Source organism: Tachyglossus aculeatus, chromosome 16 (genome assembly GCF_015852505.1).
Source record: "Tachyglossus aculeatus isolate mTacAcu1 chromosome 16, mTacAcu1.pri, whole genome shotgun sequence".
NCBI classification, from domain to species: domain Eukaryota; kingdom Metazoa; phylum Chordata; class Mammalia; order Monotremata; family Tachyglossidae; genus Tachyglossus; species Tachyglossus aculeatus.
In genome coordinates, this window is record NC_052081.1 from 29,745,828 (window position 1) to 29,772,120 (window position 26,293).

Consider the following 26,293-nt stretch of genomic DNA (forward strand, 5'->3'; position numbering starts at 1 on the left):
GGGCGAGGTGATGGAGAGCCTTGAAGCCCAGGGTGAGGAGTTTCTGCCTGATGCGCAGATTGATTGGTAGCCCCTGGAGATAATAATAACAATAACGGCATTTATGAAGCGCTCACCCCGTGCAAAAGCACTGTTCTAACCGCTGGGGCGGTTACAAGGTTATCAGGTTGTCCCACGGGGGGCGTTCCCAGTCTTCACCCCCATTTCACCTAGTAAGCGCTTAACAGATACCATCATTATTATTATTCTCTGGGCCTCAGTTCCCTCATCTGTCAAATGGAGATGAAAATGTGAGCTCCGTGTGGGACAACCTGATCACCTTGGCAACTTGTACTTCCCAAGCGCTTAGTACGGTGCTCTGCACACAGTAAGCGCTCAATAAATACGATTGAATGAATTTTACAGATGAAGGAAGTGACCTGCCCAAAGTCACACAGCTGACAAGTGGCGGGGTTGGGATTCGAACCCACGACCTCTGACTCCATTCGTTCATTCATTCAATCGTATTTATTGAGCGCTTACTGTGTGCAGGGCACTGTACACCCTGCACTTGGGAAGTACAAGTTGGCAACATATAGAGACGGTCCCTACCCAACAGCGGGCTCTATTTCATTCCTTTCCCTTGGCTCTATGGGCATATGTATCTTTGTAAGGATATGTGTAAGACCATACGTATAAATTCACAGGAATAGTCCACTAGGCAGTTATTTCATCCTGATATAGTTTGTACTACTACTACTGCCCTTGAGATTTCTTGCTGCTTCCTCCTATTCCTTATTTAAAAAAATATTGTCTGGTGTCTTTCCGTGAGCTCACTGAGGGCAGGGAACATGTGCTGTTATGGCCAGGGGCCGTGTCTAACAACTCTGATATACTGTTGCATTATACTCTCCAAAAACCGTGTTCTTTTCCACTAAGCCACGCTGCTTCTTTAGTAAGCGCTTAATCAATGAATCAATCGTATTTATTGAGCGCTTACTGTGTGCAGAGCACTGCACTAAGCGCTTGGGGAGTGCAAAAAATAATAAATGCCATCATTATAATTATTATTATTATTTAAGGAGGGCCGCCTCCCCGAAGTGGCGGAGTTCAGGAGGCCGGCGAGCCTAACCATCCAAATTAAAGGGAAGCAGCGTGGGTCAGTGGAAAGAGCACGGGCTTGGGAGGCAGAGATCATGGGCTCAAATCTTGACTCCGCCAATTGCCAGCTGGGTGACTTTGAGTAAGTCACTTTACTTCTCTATGCCTCAGTTACCTCATCTGTAAAATGGGGATGAAGACTGTGAGCCCCCCGTGGGACAACTTCCCCAGTGCTTAGAACAGTGCTTTGCACATAGTAAACGCTTAATAAATGCTATCATTATCATTATTATTATTATTAATAAATAGAGAAGCAGCGTGGTGCAGTGGATACAGCACGGGCCTGGGAGTCGGAAGGTTTTAATCCCAGCTCCACCACTTGCTTGTTGTGTGACTTTGGACAAGTCACTTTACTTCCCTGGGCCTCAGTTCCCTGATCAGTAAAATGGGGGTTGAGACTGTGAGCTCCACTTGGGACAGGGACTGCGGCCAACCCAATCTGCTTCTATCCACCCCAGCGCTTAGTACGGCGCCTGGCACATAGTAAGCGCTTTACAAATGCTATTATTATTAAATACGATTGAATGAATAAATAATGCTCCCGCCCACCCAGGCAACCGGAGGACAGCGCTATTCGTGAGCGAGAAACTCTTCCCAGCACCGCCCGTCGCAGCGGGTAGGGGGGGAAGGAAATAGAGCCCGCAGCTGTGTCAGGAACGCCTTATATGGGCGCTTTTCTTCCAAAAGGTCCGTCTTATTTCAGAGGGGGAGTTACACAAAAGGAGCGAAGGATGTGCACCTAGCCGGGAGGAGGGGCTGGAAAAACAGCCCAGCCCCAATCCCGGCTCCTGAACGGGGAAACCGGACGCGTCGAGAACAGAAAAACAGCGTAGCTCAGTAGAAAGAGCACGGCCTCTGGAGTCAGAGGTCGTGGGTTCAAATCCCGCCTCTGCCAGTTGTCAGCTGTGTGACTTTGGGCAAGTCACTTAACTTCTCTGGGCCTCGGTTACCTCATCTGTAAAATGGGGATTAAGCCCCCTATGGGACAACCTGATCACTTTGTATTCGAACAGTGCTTTGCACATAGTAAGCGCTTAACAAATGCCATTATTATTATTATTCTCTGGGCCTCAGTTACCTCATCTGTAAAATGGGGATTAAGGCTGTGAGCCCCCCGTGGGACAACCTGATCACCTTGTAACCTCCCCGGCGCTTAGAACAGTGCTTTGCACATAGTAAGCGCTTAATAAATGCCATTATTATTATTACTAAAAAGGAAGCCTGAAGGGTAAACGTAAGCCAAGGACGCGCCGCGTCCACCGAAAAGGTTGTTAGAGCAGTAGGAAAGCTGGCGTCCGGTCTCTTTATGCACGCGATTTATTATCATTCATTCATTCAATCGTATTTATTGAGCAATTACTGTGTGCAGAGCACTGGACTAAGCGCTTGGGAAGTACAAGTCGGCAACATCTAGAGACGGTCCCTACCCAACAACGGGCTCACAGTCTAGAAGGGGGAGACAGACAACAAAACAAAACATGGTGACAGGTGTCAAAATCGTCAGAACAAATAGAATTAAAGCTATATGCACATCGTTAACAAAATAAATAGAATAGTAAATATGTACAAGTAAAATAAATAGAGTAATAAATCTGTACAAATATATATATACAAGTGCTGTGGGGAGGGGAAGGAGGTAGGGCGGGGGGATGGGGAGGAGGAGAGGAGGTCGGTGGAAATCAAAACGTTCCATCAGATTTCGTTCCGGACCGTAGGGTTTCTCGGGTTGCTTCTTCGTCTGCTCACCGGACCGAGTTTCCAGTTCCTCGAAACTCGGGAGTCGATGGAATGAGCGTGGTATGAATTTATAAATAAATGGTATGAAAATCCCAAGTACTTTCAAGCAACTGACGGGTGATTTTTCGATGGCAAAGCAAGTTTTTGGGTTGCTAGCCCATGGGAAGCCAGAGTTGTGTACCTTGACGGCATCACCGAGGACACACTTCCTTGCGCTAGTTAATTAACCGTGATGCCTTCAGTGGAAGAGTAATGAGATTTGAATTGGGGTGTGACAAGTAAACGCCCCTAGGCGCGCACACGGATCTGTGTAGTAAAACCCCCAGATGGAAGAGCCCATATGCCCATTATAAGAGCAACATTTTTTACTCTACTGAAGCTTAACATGTGCACCAAACTTCTTCACAAGCTGGGGATCTTTGGTTTTGCCCAGGCAGCAAAAAGCTTTGTTCCCCAGCGGCACAATGCTTCTGGAGGTGATAAAATCACTTCTCAGTTTTAAAACTCTTCCGTCGTTTCCACTCAACCAGGAAATTTTGCTTCAGGCTCGAACTTGACATAGAAGGTGCCATAACTATGGAGTCGTTTATTCACTCAATTTTTTTTAACCCTGCCCAGAATCTTTCACACCCCGGTTTCGCCATCGTGGGGTGGGGTTGGAGGGAGGTAAACTCTTGCCCAAGTGTCCTACAAACCTGTACTTGATTTATGGACATGACCTGAAGGGGCGGTCTCAAAAACGCCTTTAGCACTGAAAAGGGTTGCAATTGACCCTGCTGAGGAATAAAGACTCTGAGTGCCTGGGTCGGGAGGGGAGAGGACTGTCCATCAAACCACCATCTCTCTGTCAAATGGTGTTACAGGAATAGACTCTGCCAGCTCTAAGTGCACTGAAAGGCAGTGGACTGTTACATTACCGTGAAAGATAAAGGCGGAGTTTTGGTTGTAAAGGTAAACCACAGAAGGCCTGTTTGCTATTAAGGAAGCCATAGTGCATTCACAATACTCCAAATAGGAGGAGAAGGGGTAATAATCTGCATAAAGTGTTATAAATATAGCTATGATTTCTTTTTCCCATTTGGGTTGCTCTATCACGCTGCTCTGATTCCCCTAAATATAAAACATTCACACCACAAACTTTCGAAACAAAAAAGCCTCTTTATCCTGAGGGATTGCTCAGTACAGTGTAGGCATCGAAATGGAAAGACAGTTTCACGTTGGGAAACTTGACCCGTTAGCCTAACTATTGAAAACATAAAAGGAAGGGTTTCTTCTCCCCCCTCCCCCCACTGAGCAAAACAAAAAAAACAGACCACCCACAAAAAACAACTTTAGCATAACGTGAGGATTGGTGTCATATAAACACTTTTTAGGACAGTAATCATTTAATTGTGGAATTAGAATGTTTTTAAAACAAAAAATAAGTTTCCCAGGTTCACGACTTCAGTTTAAGGCTCCGGGACTATCCTGATCGATTCGTGTGTGGATTATTTCAGGGCTGGGGATGCAGGTCCCTCAGGAACCTAGTGCCGCCCCTGCCTTGGCTTCTGCTGACAGTGGCGGCGGTCGAGGTGCTGCTGGTAGTGCGGTCGAGGTGCTGCTGGTAGTGGGGTCAGATGGAGGAAGGAAGTTCCAGCGCACGTATGTGGATTGTTCTCATCACATTGGGTCATTACCTCAAAATAAATAACACATATTTTTTCCTGGAAACAATTTTATTTAAGAGAATCCTCAGTGACAGAGTAGATTAGGTCAATGAACACATCCATTACATTTAGAGGAAAGCAGATTGCTCCAGAGGTTATTGGATGCAGAGCATTTGAGGGGCACGGTTGACGTAAAATATAGGAGTGTTTCAGGATGTGGAGTAGGTGCAGAAGACTGTACTATACTATCCCATAGACATTATGCTTTCAACTTCTGTTGAAAACATTTAAATGAAAATTTTTCATATACTTTACAAATACTCAATGAAGTGGTCTTTTGAGAGAAGCAAACTTATTCTGTGCCTTTACTGTGAAGGAACATCTCGATCAATCAGTCAGGACAGAGCACTGTTCTAAAGGCTTGGGTGATACAAGAGAAGAAGAAATCACCCAAGATTCCATTAGGCCCTCCATCGGGAGGCTTTCAAGATTGGATATGTGTAGAACTTTCACCCCACCCTCAGTACCACAGAACTTAACTATGTAACTGTAATTTATTTTTATGGGTGTCAGCCCCTCTAAACTTAGCTCTCAGAGCAGGGATAACGTATACCAACTCTGTTATATTGTACTGTCCTAAGCACACAGTACAGTGCCAGTTCTCCTTTCTCATCAGCACCCCACTTCCCACTCTCCCCGCCCAGGCCCCCGCCAACTCATCCCAATCCAAACCCTCTGTGGCCTTGATTGAAACATGCTTTAAAAACAGTTCTTCACAGAGCCACATCATGTAACAGCTAATTCATGGCCACTTTAGGGTAACTGTGTTTCCCTATTGGGCCATCATGTTATATCCAAATTCACGCTCAAAAACGTTGCATTCTGGCATCAATGCCCGTATTTATAGTCTAATCTGATGGAAATGAATGTTATTTTAAGAACATTTAAGAACGAGACTCAGGCTCGTGAGACTGGGACCATTTTGCTAAAAGTACTCCAGATGAGGGGTGATCAAAGCCCTCCTCCAATCAGTACATTCCAAGGAAATAAAGGAGATAAAGAATCTGGCTAAGATTTGAATGGGGACTCTACATTAGTCTTTTGAGAATCTGTGAAGCCCATGGTAAGCGTGACTGAAAGAGACCGTCCAAACAAAGCTAATGCCAGCAAATACTATATATTACTCAGAAGATTTACTTAAAGAAAGAATGCAAAAAGCCCCCCCACCCCACCAGAAAACCAGCTCCTTTTCGATTTGATTAACCTCTTCCTCAAGGATTGGTTGAATGTTCCAGAGGGAGATTCTTGGTATACGTTATCCTCAGACCAAAGCTTGGAGCAGAACAGGAATGGCTGCTTCCAACAGGACTCCAGGGGAGAATGAAAGGGAGTCTAGCCGAGGTTTTCCAAGAGAAGTCTGGGAGTTTGGCTCTGCCCAGAACAGCCTGTTACTGTCGTGAAATGTGGCAAGTCAGCCCCTTTGTCTACTGGGAAACGTGGTTTCACCTTTCTTTCCTTGCAATTTTCTTGCCCATTCCCAAATGGAGACTTGATTGGATGTTTTGAAATACAACATAGCTCCAACCAAAGATTAATTGGTTGTTTTGCAAAAGGCACAGTCTAACGGTAGCACATATAAGTAATCATCCTGATCAAACTTTTTAATCTTTTTAGGAAATTTGAAAGTGTGCTTTGATTCCATTCAGAATGTAAGGCATGCCATCCTTCGGTCAGGCCAGTAGTCCATCTAATCCAGTATTTTGTCTCCAAGAGTGGAAACAGAGAGCTTGAGACAACATCCATCTAAATGGTTTGGGATGCAGCTCCTAACATTCCCAAATTTTCTCTCGACATTACTGTAATAATCATAATAATAATAATAATGATGATGGTATTTGTTAGTGCCTACTATGTGCAAAGCACTGTTCTAAGCCTGGGGGGATACAAGGTGATCAGGTTGTCCCACATGGGACTCACAGTCTTAATCCCCATTTTACAGATGAGGGAACTGAGGCACAGAGAAGTTAAGTGACTTGCCCGAAGTCACACAGCTGACAAGAGGTGGAGCCGATATTTGAACCCATGACCTCTGACTCCAAAGCCCGTGCTCTTTCCACTGAGCCACGCTGCTTCTCTCTTCTCTCTTTGCTACTAATCGTCTCTTAGTTGAATCCTTCTTGGCAATCGTGTTCAAGACTTTATCCAAACCTTTTTTGTACTCCCGATACTTCAACCTGCACCCCTCTTGGTTACATAAGCTTATCACACTATTTTGTTTTGAACCTTCCACTTGCAAACTTCAGTGGCTATCCAGTGGTTGTCAAGGGGTGTTTGAGGATAATAATAATAATAATAATGATAATAATAATAATAATAATAATAATGGTATGTTTTAAGCTCTTACTATGTGCAAGCACTGTTCTAAACTCTGGGATAGATACAAAGTTATCAGGTTGTACCACGTGGGGTTCAGAGTCTTAATCCCCATTTTATAGATGAGGTAACTGAGGCACAGAGAAGTTAAGTTACTTGCCCAAGGTCACACAGCTGACAAGTGGCAGAGCTAGGATTAGAACCCATGATCTATGACTCCCAAAGCCCGGACTCTTGCCACTATCTCTCTTCATTCCTCATGATTTTGCAAACTCAAACCTGTACCCTTGGTCTTTTTCATTTTGTCTAAAGAATTCTAATCTCTTACCCCTGTCTTCGTTAGAATTGGTCTTGCTCCTTATTCATTTTTGGTTGCTCTTCTCTGTAACTTTTCCAGAGCGCTTTCTAACTCGGCTTTTTATTTTGTTTTCTATGCTGTTCCCGATGTTGCCAAGTATTTTACTGGCCTCTTTGCCTGCTATCGCACATCAACCCAATGATTTGATAGAACAAATTGACAGTGACTCCATGTTCTCTCTTCTGAATTGTGACTCACGGGTTAGAGCCATCATTATGTAAATATAGTTTGAATTTTTTTATCGTTTAGCGGCATTATTTGTGCTTGCTCACACTGAAGCTCATCTGCCACTGTTCTGCCCATTTATGAAATTGTGCTACATTGTATTTTACCCCTTGAAAGAGCTTAGTATCATCAGCAAACTGGTAGGTTTCACTGCATACTTCTTCCAGATCATGGATGAGGATATTAAATAAAACCGACTGCAACAACTGATCCCTGGAGAATCTCACTTCGTTCATTTCACCACCCTGAGAAGTGGCTATTTATTACCAGCTCTTGTCGATCTTTAAGATAGTTTTCTCATTACTTAATTTAAAAAACAGAAACACCAGTTGGAACTTTGTCAATGGGCTTTTGAAACTCCAAAATAAATGATCTCCACTTCCTCTTGGTGATCTTTTCAGAGATTTCCAGCAGATTAGTGAAGCATGATTTCCCTTTCCAAGAAAGCTTGTTGTCCTTTTACAACAGGTTCATTCATTCATTCAATCGTATTTATTGAGCTCTTACTGTGTGCAGAGCACTGTACTAAGCGCTTGGGAAGTACAAGTTGGCAACATATATACATGTGTAAGTGCTCGCTGATCCAAACTGGATTAAAGATACTACCAATATTCAGCTATGAAAGTGAAGCTCAGTGGCCTTTGGAATCCTTGCAACCCTTCTTCTACTTGGAAATCTCTTTGGAGCCGCTCTCTGGTACTGTGTCATACTTGAAGTTATACACTCTGTCCAGTAGTTTTGCCACGTCCTTCAGAATTCTTCCCAGGGATACCAATCCCATCTATAATTTTCCTATCATCTAGGTCATCAGATAAATCTCAAAAAATGGCTCGGTTTTAACCCAAGGTGACTCCCAAGAGGGTGGCAAAAAAGCTCCAAGAAGTCACCCAGAGGGGGGCATATCCGTCTTCTGCCTTCTCAGTTCATACCTGTTTCATTCACTGAATCATCAGTCTGGAGAATTTGACTGCCTTGCCAGGATTTCTGATCCTTCCTATAGGTTTAGACATTCTTAGAGAAGCAGCGGGGTCTAATGGATAAAGCATGGGGCTGGGGGCCAGAGGACTAGGGTTCTAATCCTGGTTCTGCCACTAGTTTGCCGTGTGACCTCGGCCAAGTTGCTTAACTTCTCGGTGCCTCAGTTACCTCATCTGTAAAATGGGAATTAAGAGAATGAGGCCCACCGGGTACAGGATCTGTGTCCAACCTGATTAACTTGTATCTACCCCAGCACTTAGAATAGTGCTTAGCACAGAGTAAGCACTTAACAAGTACCATAATTAACTGCAAATGGGGTTTCAATTACTGTTATCCCCCTCCTACTTAGAGCATGAGCCCCATGAGGGACCTGATTATCTCATCTCTACCCTAGCCTTTAGTACAGTGTTTAGCACAGAGTGAGCGCTAAATAGTGTGATTATTATTTTTATTATTATTATTACTGATCGTAATAATAATAATTATTATTGGAGTCAGAGGTCAGGGGTTCAAATCCCGACTCCGCCAACTGTCAGCTGTGTGACTTTGGGCAAGTCACTTAACTTCTCTCGGCTTCAGTTCCCTCATCTGTAAAATGGGGATTAAGACTGTGAGCCCCCCCGTGGGACAACCTGATCACCTTGTAACCTCCCCAGCGCTTAGAACAGTGCTTTGCACATAGTAAGCGCTTAATAAATAACCTTATTATTATTATTATTATCGTCAGGGATTCGTGTCCTCCAGGGCACAAGAACTCCTAAGGGAAGATAAGATTCAATGCTTTGTAACCCAGTGGGAACACTGGGAACATTCAGACAAATTCATTGACTCAATCATATTTATTGAGCGCTTACTGTATGCAAAGCACTGTATTAAGCCCTTGGGAAAGTACAATGGAACAACAAACAGACACATTCCCTGGGAGCCTCTAGGCAGCAGTTATGTCTCTCTGAGAGGCTGCATGTCTCACCACCAAAGAGTGCTGCAGAGGTGTCCTTTACATATGAATCCTGAGTAGTCATTGGATACACAGAAGGCAGGGAAAGACTAATTGCCTCTCATTGCCTAAATCCACAGAGCATACCTTTGGTGGGTTTCTGCAAACCCATTCTCCCCCTGGAGAAGTGGAGACCGAAGAAGATTTTCAACATCTCTCACATCCTGAAGCACAGTGGATTTACCAGTATCGAAACTCTCGTCTCAACACAGTCCGGGAAGGTATGTTGCCATGCTTGAGTATGGAGTGAGGAAAGTTGATTCAAAATTCAAATAAGGTTAAATACTTTTTCAGAAGGTTGGTGACATTAGTAACAGTAAGTCTCTAACTAAAATTAGGATGATTTTATTTGAATTTTACCAAATCCCAGGAAATCAGTCGTGACTGAAAGGTATACCATAGCTAAAAAAATCACTTTTTTAATTAAGAATATTTTTGTTTCCAATAAAAAACGTGTGTTTTAAGGCCTGTACTTGTCTCTTTAGGTGACTGAATGAGTCATTTTAATTTCCAGTCCCTTTTCCTTTGCACATTTATCTTTCGCTCATTTCTGTGTCTTGGCAGAAATGCCTTTTCAAAATATTGTTAGAGCTGCTCTTACTTAATATTTACATACCCCACAAATGAACACACAAACCATTCAATAACTAGAACCATGCCAAACCCTTTGCCTCAAGGAGTTTGCAATCTCAGGGCATGAGTGACACAATATTGTTGTAACTTTGCATTTGATAACCACTAAGGATGTGTTTCTTGCTTAGAAAATAAATAGTAGACCTTTGAGTTCACAATTATTTTCCCAAAATAGCTTTGCTGCAGTCCTTGCATAAGACCTGTTGAAGACTTTTATCCTATGGCAGCATTCTATTTTTACAGCATTATCCCTTAATTAGAGGTAGTTACCCATCAGAGGAAAAATGTTGAGTCTCCAATACCCTCAGCAGTTAAGAACTCAACCGTTTTGCGGTCGAGCTTCATAATGCTAGCCCCACCCCAACCTCATGCATGTCCCTCCCTCTCCCCATGGTTCTGTGGCTTTTGACGTTTCCTGATCCCTTTTATCCCCCTCTCAGGGTCACACCTAGAGAGTCTGCAGTACTCCACCAGACTCGACTGCGGAGGGAGAGTCAAGCAGAGGCATATCCATTCTATTCCTAGTTTGGGGAATGGCTAACAAGTGGAAGGCAATCAGCTACAGGTCAAAACTCACCTGTGTTGGGCAGCAGCGGCATGGGAGAGACTCGAGGGCAGAGACTCAAGTTTACTGTGTGGAAGGAGGCAATGGTAAACCACTTCCGTATTTTTACCAAGAAAACTCTAAGGATACACTACGAGGATGATTGCAGATGGAGAGTGGGGCGTTCTGGGAGAGATGTGTCCATGACATTGTAATGGGTTGGGCACGACTTAACAGCATAAGGCAAGGCAAGGATCCCTTTTATGCTGCCAACTTGCCTCTAGGCCACTCCACCCCTCGCCCCACACATCATTCCAAATCTATTCCTACAGCTTCCATTTTTCCCTCCACAGGTCCAACACGATCGATCCCACACTGCTGCAGTCCTCACTACCATCATTGCCCCTTCCCCACAATCCCACTGGGGGCCCTGTCTCAGGGAATGCAAAGTCCAGGGCTGGTTTAGAATAGGTTATAGTAGCAGCGAAGCTGTAGACAGGAGAGAATGTTCAAGGCTCCCCTCTACCCTTTTTCCCTTTCCTCATCTCCTCCTCCTCCTCCTCTTCCTATGCTATTTCTGCCTTCCCCCTTCTGCGTCAAACTCCAACCCTCTTACTTTGAGAGTCCAGTGGCAGGAACCCTCAGGCTTGGGTTGGGGGAAGGTAACAACGGCATGAGGTCTCCTGTGGCAGTGGTAACAGGGTAGCAGAGATCTATTATGCTGGAGCTGTGGAAAACAAAAGTTACAAAAATAGATTTAGACTAGATTGAGGTGTGAGGAGATGGGGATGAGTTTGAGGTTAGGGGAAAGGGCCTGAGAAACCCATGAAACAGGGATGGCTGGCCTAGGAAAGAGGGGGCAGATCCCAAGTGTAGAGGCAACAAAGAAGGGAGGGCAAATGAGGGAGGGGAAATGAGGGCTTACTCCCGGAAGGCCTTGTGGAAGAGATGAAATCTTAGAAGGATTTTAAAAGTGGGGAGAGTGGTTGTCTGATTGATATGAAGGGGGAGCACGTTCCAGGTCAGAAGGAGGACGTGGGCGAAGGGTTGGCAGTGAGACAGACAAGATCGAGATAACATTGAATAGCTTGGCATTAAAATGTATGGGATGGATTGTAGTAGGAGATCAATGAGGTAAGGTAATAATAATAATAATAATTGAGGTATTTGTTAAGCACTTACCATGTGCCTAGAACTGTACTAAGCGCTGTGATACAAGGTAATCAGGTCCCACATGGGGTTCATAGTCTAAGTAGAGGGGAGAACAGGTATTGAATCCCCATTTTGCCGATGAGGCACAGAGAGGTTAAGTGACTTGCTCATGGATACACAGCAGGCATGTGGTGGTGCCAGGGTCAGAACCCAGGTCTGCTGACTTCCAGGCCTGCAGGGAAGAGCTGATTGAGTGCCTTAAAGCCAATGGTACAGAGTTTCTGTTCAGTGTAGAGGTAGTTGGGCAACCACTGGAGGATTTTGAGGAGTGGGGAGTTATGGACTCAATTTTTTTTTTTTTAGAAAAGTGATCCAGACAGCAGAGCAAAGTATGGTTTGGAGAGAGGAGAGGCAGAAGGAGAGGGGTCAACAAGAAAGCTGGTGCAATAATCTAGGTGGGATATGACAATATTTGAATCAGCATGGTAGAAGTTTAGATGGAGAGATGGGGTGGGTTCTAGAGATATGAAGGTAGAACCAGCTAGATTTGATGGCAGACCAAATATGTGGATTGAATGAGAGAGAGAGATGAATCGAGGATAATGCCAAGGTTAGAGTTTGTAAGCTGTAGGATGGTGGTGTTATCTACTGTGGTGGGAAACTGAGGGAGGACACAGTTTGTGTGGGAAGATGAGGAGATCTGTTTTGGACTGATTCATTTTGCCACAAGAAGGGTAATCTGTATTCATAGAGCCCCTTTCATTGGAACATGCTCCAAACCCTATCAGATGGTAGGTATTAATATCCTCCTTTTCTTTAAAGTTGAAACAACAGTGGTATTTGGAGATTTAAGTTGGGTCTACATAATGACACATAAACAGGCTGAGAAGAATTAAGCTTGTGCATGTGGAGAAACAACTTATTAATTTTTTTCATACTGATGTATTAGAATATGAGGTGAGGTTTATAACTAAAAGATTGCTAAAAGATTTGCAATCTGGGAGCCTAAATGGTTAGTTAGACTTGGCTGGCTGTTCTACATTCTGGACTGTAAGCTCGTTGTGGGCAGGGAATTAGAGAATCAGCATGGCTTAGTGGCAAGAACACGGGCTTCGGAGTCAGAGGACATGGGTTCTAATGCCGACGCCACCAGTTATCTGCTCTATGGCCTTGGGCAAGCCACTTAACTTCTCTGTGCCTCAGTTACCTCATCTGTAAAAGGGAGATGAAGATTGTGAGCCCCACGTGGAACAACCTGATTACCTTGTATTTATCCCAGTACTTAGAACAGTGCTTAGCATATAGTAAGCACTTAACAAATATCATCATAATAATAATAATATATTGTTATATATTATGTTATTATATTTATATTTCCTGTAAGCACTTAATATGATTGACTGACTGGCTGACTACAATCCCTCCATCAACCCAGTACATTGCAAGCAATGTGGGTGTACTTCAAGTGGCCTAGGGATTTCCTATTGACTTAATAGTATAATAACTGTGGCATTTGTTAAGTGTTTGTGCTAAGCACTTTATTAAGATACAAGTTAATCGTATCAGACTCAGTCTGTGTCCCACACAAGGCTCACAGACTCAAGGGGGTGGGAGAATAACTGTTGAATCCCCCTTTTACAGATGAAGAAACTTATTTTATTTGGTTGGTATGTTTGGTTCTGTTCTCTGTCTCCCCCTTTTAGACTGTGAGCCCACTGTTGGGTAGGGACTGTCTCTATGTGATGCCAATTTGTACTTCCCAAGCGCTTAGTACAGTGCTCTGCACATAGTAAGCGCTCAATAAATACGATTGATTGATTGATTGATTGATAAAACTGAAGCACAGAGAAGTTAAGTAACTCACCCACGGTCAAAGACCAAGCAAGTAGCAGGGTCAGAATTAGAACCCAGGTCCTCTCTCTGATTCCCAAGTTCGTGCTTTTTCCATTGGGCTACATTGCATCTCTAAGAATAGTTTATTATTTGGCACCAAATGCTCCAGCTTCATTTTACTACCTGCTCGGACCTTCCCTAGGTGCACTTTAGATAAGCAGTATGGGGGTGGAGGTAACTGACAGAAACTAACAGCAAGCAAAGCAACTTTGCCCCTGCTCTTGCCTTGCTGGTGGGCCTGCTGTCTCAAGGCAGAAAGAGATATGAGACTGAAGAGAGGGGCAGGGAGAAACCATCAGAGTGACTGAGGAGAGGGTGCTGGATTGCTATTTAAATTTTATTTGGTGAATTAGTCCACTTTGGAACCATTCCCAGATGCTCTAGTAGTAGTAGTGGGAGTAATAATAGTAGTAGTATTTATTAAGCACTTTCAGTGTGCAATGCACTGTACTAAGCTCTGGGAAAGAATTCACAGGTGGGAATGAGACATGGTTCCTGTCCTCAGGGAACACACAGTTTAAAAACAAAAAATGGGGAGAGGGGACTGGTGAAAGATATGTAGTCAATCAATCATTGGTATTTATTGACCGCTTACTGTGTTCAGAGCACTGTATGAAGTGCTTCAGAGAGTACAATACAACAGCAGGTAATGATAATAATTTTGGTATTTGCTAAACTTATTAAGTGCCAGGCAATGTATAAGCACTGGGGTGGATACAAGCAAATTGGTTTGGACACAGCCCCTATCCCACAGTGGGGGTCCCAGTCTTAATCCCCATGTTACTGATGAGGTAACTGAGGTACATAAAAGTAAAGTGATTTGCCCTAGGTCACACAGCAGACAAATGGCAGAGCTGGGATTAGAATCCAGGTCCTTCTGACCCTCAGGCTCATACTGTTGTTCACTAGGCCATGCTGCTTCTCTAGACACAGTCCATGCAGAGTACCTAAAAATGTGTCTCTGCCCTGTCCCTCTGCCTCCTGGCACTAAGAGGAGAGAAATTAAAAAAAAAATAAACAAAAAACAAAAACATTTGGGATAGGAAATACTTGCTTCCTGTAGTCTCCACCTGTTTTGTTTATGACTGCTGGAAAGTTCACATTCCCAATTCTCAAATAGATTTTAATGACTAGAGCACACTTTCTCACCAGATTGCCCACAGGATTTTACTTGTGGGTATAAATTAATTACGTTGTATATTTGTGGGCTCAAAATCAGAGAGCTCAGTGGGCATTTATAAGTATTTAGTGCTATCTGATTTACGACATGGGATCAGAGATTATGTATTTATTTCAGAATCATGCAGATGAATTAAAATATAAAATAAAAATGTTTGGTATTTGTATGTATAGATGAAGAAGTCTATTGTTCATACATTCTCTTTGGAATTTTCAAAAACATTAGCATGTGAATAGTAATTCTGAGGACAATACGGCATTATGTAAATTCCAAGAGATTAAGTGGAAACTTTGATTTGCTTTGTAACAGGAAACAACCTCCCTTGTGTCTTAATAAAGAAATAGAGTCTCAACTTCTAAACAGATGAAATCCTGTGCTTTGTGCAAGAGTGGAAACAGTATTGGAATTTTGGATTTTGGAACAGGGACTTTGAAACATCGTGTCATTTAGAATGCTCATTTCAGTTTAACCATAAGGCATTTTATATACATGAAATTCAGTCTAGGCTGTGTTCAGAACCTAAATAAAGAGAGTGGTAGCTCTATAATATGCTAAAATAATAAAGATTTAAAAAAATAATTATTCTTAATCTGAGAAATTCTAATCTGAAAATCCTACATTATTCCCAATTTATAGTTACAAAATGTCCTTTCCAATTACTATTAACCGCATTATATTTTCTTGCCTACTGCTGACATTTGTAAAATATATCTTTCCCCCATTACCAATTAGGGATCTTTAAAAGTTCTTTGCAGAAAAATTTTTCAGTAGTCTAAAATATATAAAATGCATGGATGCTAGAATTTTTGCAAGAGCTCATTTAAGAAGTCAAAATTATGCTGCTGTGTCATTTTGGGATCTCCAGTGACCTGGAAAAGATATTACTAAACAATATAGAATTCCAGATCAATTTTGGAGTGCCAAGGAAAAGAACATTTGGCAAAAACACCCCTTTGGGGAGTATATCTGGCACATCATTTCAATGTTTTGTTTCCATAGTTTTAGGCACTAACGTTTTAGTTTATATTTTAGTTTTGTTACTCAAATTTTTCTTCTCTCTCCAGTAGACCAAGTTTGTGTCACTAATGGTATAGTTTGAATGGAGTAGAAAAATATTCGCCTTCTTTTCAGAACTAAGAACCAGCAAGGGGGACATCCTATCCCTAGAACCTGAACTGGTAGCATCTAATCTATTTTCACTGTGAGACTGTATTGTAGTTTGTCCTCTAGGCTGTAGGCTCCTTGTGGCAGGGAATGTTTTACTAACTTACTGGACGCAGTTCGTGCTCAATAAATACCTTTGATAGATTTCAGAATGTAAGAGCTGCCAATAATAATTGAGTTTCTGAGCATATGGACTAGGAATATTAACACTGCCAACCTGATGGTCCATTGGGTCCATGAAGGCTTGTGTTCTGTCTCTGACAGAGATGAAGCCGTAGCAGTAGTAATATTAGTTTTAGCGGTTGTGAAGCACCTTGGTCTATGGAAAAATGCATGGACCTGTGTGCTAAAGGACCTAGGTTTTAATCCCGGCTCTACCAAGTGTCTGCTGTGCGACCTTGGGCGAGTCACTTCACTTCTCTGTTCCTCAGTTGCCTCATCTGTAAAGTGGGGATTAAGTCCTATTCCCTCCTACTGAGACTGTGAGCCCCATTAGGGACACGGACTTTGTCTAACTTGATTAACCTGTAACTACTACAGCGCTTAGAACAGTGCTTGGCATAGTAAGAGGCTGGTAGGGATGAATGAAAGGAGTAAGTCAGGGTGAAGCAGGAGGGAAAGGGAGAAGAGGAAGGGAGGGGTTAGTTAGGGAAGGCCTCTTGGAGGAGATGTGCCTTCAATAAGGCTTTGAAGGGGGATTAGAGTAATTTTCTGTGAGATTTGAGGAGGGACGAGGTTCCAGACCTGAGGTAGGATTTGGTCAATGAGATCAAGGTACAATGAGAAGGTTAGCATTAGAGGAGTGAAGCATGTGGGCTGGGTTGTAGTAGGAGAGTAGTGAAGTGAGGTAGGAGGGGGCAAGGTGATTGAGTGCTTTAAAGCCAATGATGAGGAGTTTTTGTTTGAAGCAGAGGTGGATGGGCAACTACTGGAGTTTCTTGAGAAATGGGGAAACCTGGCTTGAACATTTTTGTAGAAAAATGATCCGATCACCAGAGTGAAGTATGGACATAATACACACTGTCCAGAAATCAATCGATCGATCAATAGGGTAATTATTGAGCAATTGCTATGTGCAGAGCACTGTACTAAGTGCTTGTGAGAGTACAATACAACAGAATTAGCCCATAATGAGCTTACAGTCTAGAGGAATGTGCACAAAAGTACACATGTGGTTAAGTAGTGAATCCTGTCCAAAAGTGGTAATATAAGCCCCCTGGGCTATATTTTCCTCCCTCCCCAAGTCCTTACATATCACCCCATACCTGGCACAGAAACAAAACAGGAAAGATGATCCTGCCCTCTCATTTTCCAAATAATGCAGTAACAAACTGGCAAACCTTTGGTGTAATTTTAGGCTGCGATGTTCATTAGGTTAGCTAAGGTTAAATCTAGGTTTGGTTGTCTAGTTTTGCAGAGCTTCTAAATAGACTTGATTGTCAGGTAGTTTAGAGCAACTTCTGTAGCCAAATGCCACAGAAGCAGTCTTGTTTAGCTGTTTTGGTTGGCTTCTCCCTCCCTGTAGATCATGGTTACAGCCAATTGCCCCAAAACAGCAACTAGGATGGCAAATCCCCTAAAATCACAGCTGGAATTGGGCTGCCAGGGATTGAGAATCATCCACAACTCCTATTCTTATAAAGCTTATTTTAGATCTCCACTGATCTTGCCTGTCTTCCTTTCCTTTTGCCCAACTTCCATTCCTTCATTCATGTTTTTCCTTTCCACTCTGTTCTTTTTTCCCTTCTCTCTTTCCCTTTGTAGTGTCATATAGAATTCCTCAAGATGTCATTTGAAAGCTCATTCTTCCCAGTTATTTAACTTGAGTTCATGTTTTGGGAATTCTGCTAATCAGTTCCTTATTGTGAGAAGGTTTGGGGTGTACAGTTTGTTTCAAGTCTTTTTCTGTTCTATAAAGCCTATTCCACGTGTTAAAGTCCCACAGAATAAGTGCTTGCTTATTTTGTTGTATTCATATAAACTAAATTCTACCTTTCATGACGTTTCAAATTATAAAACTCTCTGATACTTTCCTAGTATCTGATACTTTTCTAGTGTATATATACATATATATCATGAATCTCTCTGAGAATTTCCATGCCTGATACTTTTCGTGTACACACACACACACACACACACACGTGCACAATGTATCAAATTGTACTTTCCAAGTGCTTAATGCAGTGCTTTGCACATAGTAAGCGCTCAATAAATATGATTGAATGAATATATGAAAAGTTCAAATTTTTTTGCAGGGTAACTTTTGTCATCTATTCATGACCTTTCAAGTCAGAGGCTTTTTGATTAGAGGACAAATTAATCAATCACAGTACTAACCACTTGGGAGAGTAAAAAAGAATTAGTAGTCATGATCCCTTTCCTTAAAGAACTCACAATCCAGGGGGGAGATAGACACTAAAATAAATTACATTGCTGAGGAGTCCTCCAGATTGTAAGTTTGTTGTGGGCAAGGAACATGTCTGCCAACTCTATTGTATTGTACTTTCCCAAGTGCTTAGTTAAGTGCTCTGCACATAGTTAGTGCTCAGTAAATACCATTGCCCCCTCTAAGAGTCACACCTAGAGAGTTTCTAGTACTCTACCAGTCTCGACTGTGGAAGGGAGAGTCAAGCAGAGGCATATCCCTTCCATTCCTAGCTTGGGGAAGTAACTAGTGAGTGGAAGACAATCTGCTACAAGTTAAAACTCCACTGTGCTGGGCAGCAGCGGCATGGGAGAGAGTCGAGGGTAGAAACTCAAGTTTACTGTGCAGAAGGAGGCAATGGTAAACCACTTTCGTATTTTTACCAAGAAAATTCTATGGATACACTACCAGATGGAGTCCGGGACAGATGTATCCATGATGTTGCTATGGGTCGAAAACTACTCAACTGCATAGGACAACAAATACCATTGATGATGGCAGAGTAAAAAGATGTGTACATTAACACTACCAGGAGAACCCATGATTTAAGGTGGCACAGAAATGTTTAAGTGGCATTTGGGTGATATAGGGTTGAAAAATCATAATTTAATCAGGGAAGGCCTTCTGGAGGTAATGTGCTATCACTAGTGAGGCTTTCTGGAGTTGACCTTTCACAGGATGGGAAGAGCAGTGGTCTGATGGCAGTGAAGGAAAAGAGAGTTCCCAGGGAGGAGGGAGGAATTCAGCAGGAGGTCAGTTGTGGGAGAGATGAGAACGAGGCCTAGTGAGTAAGTTGTCATGAGAGGAATGAAGCTTGTGAGCTTGGTTATAGCAGAAGGAGGGTGGATAAGCAGGAAGGAGAAAGCCACTGGAGTTACCTTCCAGCTGATGGTCAGTAGTTTCTGCTTATACTAAGAGGAACGGACAAATGAATTTTGAGAAGGAAGGGAAAAAAGTTCAACATTGGCTGCACCTTAGTGCTACCTATCATCTAACTGAGAAAGTTCTGTGCATTTATTAACCATAGTTAGGTAGAAGACTGTACCCTTAAACCCCTGAGTAGAATACCTGAGGTTTTAATCATTCAATCATTGATCAATCAATAGCATATATTAAGTTCTTATTGTGTGCAGAACACTGCATTAAGTACTTGAGAGAGTACAAGGCTTGGGAGATAGCATGGCCTATTGGAAACAGTACAGGATTAGGAGTTGAGGCCCAGGTTCTAATCCCAATTTTGCCACTTGACTGCTGTGTGACCTTGAGCAAGTCATTTAACTATTCTGTGCCTCAGTTTTCTCTTCTATAAAATGAGGATAAAATACTTGTTCTCCTTCTTAGATGGTGAGTTCCATTTAGCCCAAGAACTGTGTATGATCTAATTATCTTGTATCCCTCTCAGTGCTTAGCACAGGGCTTGCCACATAGGGAGTGCTTAATAAATACCATTATTATTATACCACAAAATTAACTGATGTGAACTCTTAAGAAGTTTACAATCTAGTGGGGGGGGGGGGGGGAACAGACAAAATTACATTATAGATAGGAGGATGTAATAGAATACATAAGAAATGTATATAAGTGCTATAAGGATTGTGAGTACTTAGACATACTTAATGTGTCGCTTATTTTGAATTTTCCAGGTGCTTAGTACAGTGCATTGCACCCAATAATCACTCAGTAAATATTATTACTACTACTGCTACTACCACTACTGCTGCTACTAGGGCTACTAAAGTGATCAGGTGGTGTGGAAGGACTGAAGTGGCAGTTTAGGGAGATAAAGTGAGGAGATCAGAGATAATTTGGAGAAGGCTTCCTGGTGGAATTGTGATGAGTGATCAGTTTCCTTTCCATTTTCCTCCATGTTATTGCTTTAGCAATCTGCTTAGGAAGTGTTCAAAATGACAAATTTTTTAAAAAAACATTCTTGATCAAAATCTAGAAAGTCAGTGAGCCAATCATAAGGAACAGCAATGGTTAGTGTGCCCTTATTGCTTGACTTGGGTTCGACAGTCCTGACAATCTCTGTTGCCTGGACTTCTTGTCTAGATTCCTCCAATGGCCTAAGTTCCAGTTTAGACTGGCGAGCACAGTCAGCCTCTCTGTAGTGAACAATCTGTAAGACAAGTTAAAAACCAAAATAAGAATTCAAAACAAAATCGTAAAGGACAGTAGAAATTTCTTCCTTATGCAATTTAAAGGGAAATATTATATTTTATGACTTTTTACCAAAACAAATAGTATGTTCTTTGGAAATTGAACCCCCAATTCAATCTATTTAGCCAGTTTTAGAAAGCTTTAAGTAAGTAGCAAATGAAAGGACTCTTCCTCTTTTTCCATGTTTGTGTTTTGAAAACCTGGCTTGCCATGGTGCTTTTGGAGTAATACAAAAATGTGAACAGGTCCTAAACCTTTTGCATTTAAAGAATAGGACAAAAATAACCTGCAGTTCAACAGATAAAATTTTATATTATAGTCCCAGAATAGAAGTCTAAAAAGCTCCTTCAAAAATAGATAATTTTACTAGTCCAAATAAAATGATTTAATAGTGTTTGTAGGGATTGATAATGATAATAATAATGATAATAGTTCAGTTTGGTAATGTGCCTTTCATCCAAGGTACATTATCAAAGTACTCCTTTACAAGTAGTGGTCAAGATCCTACCAGAAGAATAAGCTACTCCGTGATGGGAAAATTTGACACTTTTGGAACAGAATCAGTTCTTTCATATCAGGAGGAATACCTTTTAGTAAATTACTCTGCCACTGAAATTTTGTAAGCATAGATACTGAAACAACATCTGCTCTTTCAAAATGGTTCCTTATAGCAGAGAGGTACTTGTTTGTAGGGTGCAATTTGGCTTATTAATCCTCAGATTGATTCCATAGGGTAAAAAAGAGAAAAGGAGAATAATTTATTACTCTTAGTGCTTAGGTAAGAAGTGAAAGAAAAGTTAGGCTACTAACCAGTATTTCCTGAAAAGTCCTTTTCAGTTATTCACTTTCCATATGAGTGCTAAAGTTATTTTTAATGCTTATCTGTTTTTATCATAATCAAATAAGTATTTTCATGTATATATATAACAGTGGGCTGGGCACTGAGGATATCATGCTCCCTTAGAAACAGTATGGCATAGTAGATAGAACATGGGCCTGGGAGTCAGAAGGTCATGGGTTCTAGTTCTGGCTCCACCACTTGTCTGCTGTGTGGCCTTGGGCAAATCACTTAACTATTCTGGGCCTCAGTTACCACATCTGTAAAATGGAGATTAAGACTGTGAGCCCCATGTAGGACAGGGACTGTGTCCAACCTGATTTGCTTGTATTCACCCCAGTGCTTAGTACAGTGCCTGGCACATAGTAAGCACTTAAGAAACACCACAATTATTATTATTATAGGACTTAATGTCTACCTGGAAAGTAGTTGTAGTAAGAGTGGTAGTAGTAGTAGTAGTAGTAGTAGTAGTAGTAGTAGTAGTAGTAGTAGTAGTAGTAGTAGTAGTCATAGTAATGGGAGTCCACTGGGTGTAATGCACTGAACTAAGTGGTTTCAAAGCACAAAACAAACAAGTGACACATTTCCTTCCCACAAGGAGTTTAAACCCTGAGTAAATAATTGAATGTACAATTGAATAACATATACAAATGTGCTCAGCGGGGTATGACAAAGTACATGCATGATGGAGATTGCTGGTTTGTATGATATGGGGGACCCGGAATTAATTAGGGAAGGTTGGATTAGGAGGGCATTGAATGTAGGGAATGCTGTAGACTCTTGGACTTCGGGAGGGAGGGAATTCCAGACTGGTATCACAGCTGGGTGAGGGGACCAAGAGTGGGAGAGGCAAGAGTGAAGGGCAGTCAGACATTTAGCTTGAGAAGATCAGAAAGTAATAGGAATATCGTGTTTACTCTATTTTGTACTAAGCATACAAGAATTTGCAAATATAAACCAACACATTATTAATTATTCCAACCCTGAAAATATGTTAAATAAAATATAATATTTTCAGAGGAAAATTCATGAAGTCATTTCCTTGACCATGACTTGGAACAAAACTAAACCATAAATTCAGCCTGGCTTCTCTTCTTAGAATGACATGGGAAGTGTCAGCCCATGGCCCGGAGGATCAGTGAGTAAGGCATTAAGGGATCTAAACCGGAATTTAGACCATGAGAGAAATCTGGAATCTGAATTCACTAATGCTGGAGGAAGCCTGCAACCTGGGTGTCTCACTTAACTGCTCACTGTCCTTCAGCTCTCACATTCAGTCAACTGCTAAATTCTGCCAATTCTTCCCTTTCCTACGTTTTCATGATCTGCCTCTTTTTCTGCACCCAAACAGCCACAGCTCTGCTGTATGCTCTCAGTTGCAGCATAAATTGAATACCATATTAGCCTCTTCACTGTTCTCCCTGCCTCCAACTTCTTCCCACTTCAGTCTATACTGCACGCTGTTGCCCAGAACATCGTTCTTAATTATCACTTAATTCAAATCCATCCACTTCTTAAAACCCCTCCAGTGGCAAACTATTTCCTTCTGCATTCTCCCTAGTTCTCTCCGTATTACATATTGACTTTCTTAATCTGCTATTCCCCAGTACCAACTCTTTGCCCCTCCTGTACTCACCTTCTAACTGTTCCCTTCTCATGACTCTACTGCCTCCAATAGCGTCTTCTCCTGGAACTTCCTTCCAACCTGGAATCTGCTCCCCCTATAAACTAGACTACATAGCTCTCCCCAGCTTCAAGGTCATCCTAAAATCTCACCTCTTCCAAGAAAGATCAATTCTCAACCCCCTCCCCCACCCAAGTTGCATCAGCTCAACATCACGTTTTTATATCTAATTTCAGTATTTATGTATCTATGTATATTCAATTCTCCATTCAATTAATAACTCAGTCAATCTTCATATATTCACATTGCCATCTGTTTTCCTTGTTATTTTTCCTGCTCCCACTATTTATTGGCTTGGGTTCTGCATTTGATTATAAGCTTTTTGAGGGTAGGAATGGCATCTTTTGTTTCTGTTTTTCTCAGCTCAGTGCTCTGCATAAGGCAAGTGCTCAATAAATACCATTCATTGATTTATAAGGAGGAGAGAAAATATTAAAAGAGGAAGCAGAAAGGACAATCAATCACTTAATGATATTTATTCAGCACTGTAATAAGCACTAATATACATATAAGATAATAGGTGAGACACAGTCCCTTCCCCATATGGGGTTCAGAGTCTAAGTAGGAGGGATAACAGGCATTGAATCTCCATTTTACAGAAGAGGAAACCAAAGCACAAAGAAGCTAGGTGACTTGCCCAGTGTCACACTGCAGGCAAAGTGGCAGAGCTGGGCTTAGAACCCAGGGTGTCTGACTCCCAGGGCAGTGCTCTTTCCACTAGAATGCACTGCTACTCTAGGCATGATCCCTGCTCCCAAGTAGCTTACAGTCTAGTAGGGAGAGAAGCAAAAATAATTTAAAAAAATGTGCCTGGAGAAAGGTCCCTTGAGCTGCTTAGATTGACAGGCCACCAAGATGTTTACTATTATTCCACTGGAAAAGTTTGACCCTGTCTTTGATATCCTGAAGGAAAAGCTTAAAATCCTAATTGTCACATCTGCTCTAGGAGGACGTGAAGCTGGGCATGGGAAATGTTAACATTGCCACTGAAACTAAAAAAGGAATTGCCACAATACATCCATTGTCAAGACTAGACATGCTCCTCCCACGGTCATGGATTACGTTACAATTCTCTGAGATTGAGGAGTTGCCTCTGCAAAAGGATAGTGGTTGTTCATCTAAACACTGTGGCTTCCTTGACCTGAAATTTGATAAGCAGCATTGCCTAGTGGCTAGAGCATGGGCCTGGGACTCAGAAGGACCTGAGTTCTAATGCCTCCTATTCCACTTGACTGCTGTGTGACCTTGGACAAATCATTTAGCCTCTCTCTGCCTCAGTTACCTCATCTGTAAAATGGGGATTAAAACTGTCACCCCCATTTGGGAAAAGGTCTGTGTCCAATCTGACGTGCTTGTAGGTACCCCCACACTTTATACAGTAGCACAGTAAGTGCTTAACAAATACCTTCAAAATATTGAATTCTCTGTAGATGTTTAAAAAGGCCTTATCAGATCCATTTTCCATCTCCAGTGGGGCAAGGCAGGGCAGTGTATAGGCCCAGTCTAGTTCAATTCAGTTTTATAGCCATCTGGAGGATCCAAAAAGGGTTCTGGCCTCTGGTGTTCATGGGCTTCTATCTGTGAAACTTTCAACACAATAAGCTACAGACATTATTGAAAGTCCTAGAAACAATCAGAAATTTCTATATGCAGATGACTTCACTCAGCAGAAACACACCAAGAAGAGACATGCAAACCATTGTTAACTGCTTTGCAAAGCCAACCCAATGCTCTGGACTCATGATACTCTGAAGAAAATCCAGGTAGTATAACAGCCTTACCCTCAGAAACCCTACACATAAAACCAAAGTTCTTCACTGGCAAGACAGAACCAAATGCCATCTCAGAAATCTGTAACCTTTTTTTAAAAATGATATTTGTTAAGTGCTTACTATGTGCCAGGCACTGTACTGGTAGTTCCATTTTTGTTCTATCTGGACCTATATAGAGGAGTGTAGTACAACAGAGTTAATAGACATTCATTGTGGGCAGAAAATGTGTCTACCACCTCTTTCATTGTAATAATTATGGTATTTGTTAAGCACTTACTATGTTCCAGGCACTGTTCTAAGTGCTGGGGTGGTTACAAGCAAATTGGATTGGACACAGTCCTTGTCCCACATGGGGCTCACAGTCTCAATCCCCATTTTACAGATGAGGTAACTGAGGCACAGAGAAGTAAAAAGACTCACCCAAGGTCACACAGCAGACAAGTGGCAGAACTAGGATTAGAACCCATGACCTTCTGACTCCCAGGCCTGTGCTCTATCCACTATGCCATGCTGCTCCTCACTACGGTTGTCTCTGAAGCTCAGTACAGTGCTCTGCTCACAGTAAAGGCTCAATAAATACCGTTGATTAATTTATAGACACATCCAGTGCTTAGAACAGTGCTTTGCACATAGTAAGCGCTTAACAAATATCATAATTATTATTATTCCCTGCCCACAACGAGCTTACGGTATAGAGATGGTTACTCAAGAAGTCCCTTGGAAGGAACTCCATTATGCCCTTCATCATACTGAGTGTTTCTGCTAAATTTCTTCCTCAGTCTTTCTTTGTGGACTAAAGCATTTTCCATTTAATTTTTTTTTTCCTGCCTGTTTTCTAAAACCTCCTCCTCTTCCCTGGGCTTTTTCCATTTCTTCTCTTAAGATATAAGTAAAACTGAATATTGAGATTCAGATGAATGACAATTCCATAAAATGGTATTCAAATCTTCCCTCTTTAAATAAATATGACCCCCTTATCTGCTCTTTCAACTGCTGCTACATAGGAGTAGATGTCTCCGTGATTGAGCCTTCCAAAATGGCCCCTTTGGGAAAATCTCCAGGCAGTTATTTGTGACCAAATTCAACCTTTGGAAAGCCCTGGAGCTCCTTATGACTAACTGAAAATAACATTTGTCCTCAAGTGCATTTCCTTAGGGTATCCTGACGTGTGTGTGTGTGTGTGTGTGTTTGTGTGTAAAAAGTTTAAATGATTTTTGCCGCTCTGTCATTTCACATTTTCCCCAGTTACATTTAGACTGGTTTTGAGGCTCATTTGTCCAAGTTACATGATATCTGCATTTATGCATTCCAATCCACCCAATATATTTAAATCCAGCTGATGTTACTTATCATTGTCTTACCTTCAGTTAAAAGTCATCGTGTCAATGGAAATC

The 26,293-nt window shown here is 41.9% G+C and overlaps 1 non-coding gene across 1 annotated transcript; it reads left to right on the plus strand.

Annotated features, from left to right (window-relative positions):
• Positions 1–18,582: 18,582 nt before the first annotated feature.
• On the plus strand, positions 18,583–18,721 carry LOC119938887. Its single transcript, XR_005454581.1, has one exon. It is a non-coding gene; the product is annotated as a small nucleolar RNA SNORA7 (small nucleolar RNA).
• The last annotated feature ends 7,572 nt before the right edge of the window (positions 18,722–26,293 follow it).